Here is a 1,580-nt window from a genome sequence, read left to right as displayed (position 1 = left end):
TCTATTTATTTATTTATCTACTAACACTCCTCTTCCATTCAAAATTCGAACCCGCTCTTCTTCTCTGTGTTCGAATTTTTTTCTTCTCCTTCTTCTATTCTTCTCTTCTTCTACTCACATAAAGGAATCTCTATACGGTGATATAGAGAATTCCTCTTCTTTTCTGTTCTCTTCTTTTTTATATGAGCAGGAACAGGGATAAAGACATTCTTATTGAAGCTGATCCTGAACCTAAAAGGACTCTTAAGAGGAAACTAAGAGAAGCTAAAGCACAACCCTCTGGAGAGGACCTGACAGAAATTTTTGAAAAAGAAGGAGACATGGCCGAACCCAATAACAATGCCAACAATGCAAGGAAGATGCTTGGTGACTTCATTGCACCCTCTTCTGACTTCTATGGAAGAAGCATCTTAATTCCTGCCATTGAAGCAAACAACTTTGAGCTTAAGCCTCAATTAGTTTCTCTAATGCAACAGAATTGCAAGTTTCATGGACTTCCATTGGAAGATCCTCATCAGTTCTTAGCTGAATTCTTGCAAATCTGTGACACTGTCAAGACCAATGGAGTTAATCCCGAGGTCTACAGGCTTATGCTTTTCCCTTTTGCTGTAAGAGACAGAGCTAGAACATGGTTGGATTCACAACCTAAGGAAAGCCTGAACTCTTGGAAAAAGCTGGTCAGTGCTTTCCTGGCCAAATTCTTTCCACCTCAAAAGATGAGCAAGCTTAGAGTGAAAATCCAAACCTTCAGACAGAAGGAAGGTGAGTCCCTCTATGAAGCTTGGGAAAGATATAAGCAATTGATCAAAAGGTGTCCTACTGACATGCTTCCAGAATGGAGCATCATATGTATATTCTATGATGGTTTGTCTGAGTTGTCAAAAATATCATTGGACCATTCTGCAGGAGGATCTCTTCATCTGAAAACCCATGCAGAAGCTCAAGAACTCATTGAAATGGTTGCAAATAACCAGTTCATGTACACCTCTGAGAGGAGTCCTGTGAACAATGGGACGCCTCAGAAGAAGGGAGTTCTTGAAATTGATACTCTGAATGCCATAGTGGCTCAGAATAAAATAATGACTCAGCAAGTCAATATGATTTCTCAGAGTCTGAATGGATTGCAAGCTGCATCCAACAGTACTAAAGAAGCATCTTCTGAAGAAGAAGCTTATGATCCTGAGAATCCTGCAATGGCAGAGGTGAATTACATGGGAGACCCCTATGGAAATACCTATAATCCTTCATGGAGAATTCATCCAAATTTCTCATGGAAAGACCAACAGAAGCCTCAACAAGGCTTCAATAATAATGGTGGAAGAAATAAGTTAAGCAATAGCAAGCCTTTTTCGTCATCTTCTCAGCAACAGACAGAGAATTTTGAACAGAGCCATTCTGGCCTAGCAACCATAGTCTCTGATCTATCCAAGACCACACTAAGTTTCACGAATGAAACACGGTCCTCCATTAGAAATTTGGAGGCACAGGTGGGTCAGCTGAGTAAGAAGATTACTGAAACTCCTCCCAGTACTCTCCCAAGCAATACAGAAGAAAATCCTAAGAGAGAGTGCAAGGCCATA

The 1,580-nt window shown here is 40.5% G+C and overlaps 1 non-coding gene across 1 annotated transcript; it reads right to left on the bottom strand.

Annotated features, from left to right (window-relative positions):
- Positions 1-722: 722 nt before the first annotated feature.
- On the bottom strand, positions 723-830 carry LOC148574322 (small nucleolar RNA R71). The gene has a single exon (XR_015906011.1). It is a non-coding gene; the product is annotated as a small nucleolar RNA R71 (small nucleolar RNA).
- Positions 831-1,580: the final 750 nt, after the last annotated feature.

This window comes from Arachis ipaensis, chromosome B2 (genome assembly GCF_059453495.1).
Source record: "Arachis ipaensis isolate K30076 ecotype BB chromosome B2, ASM5945349v1, whole genome shotgun sequence".
NCBI lineage: Eukaryota > Viridiplantae > Streptophyta > Magnoliopsida > Fabales > Fabaceae > Arachis > Arachis ipaensis.
The sequence above is the reverse complement of the archived record's forward strand: the minus strand, read 5'-3'. Positions and strand labels throughout refer to the sequence as shown.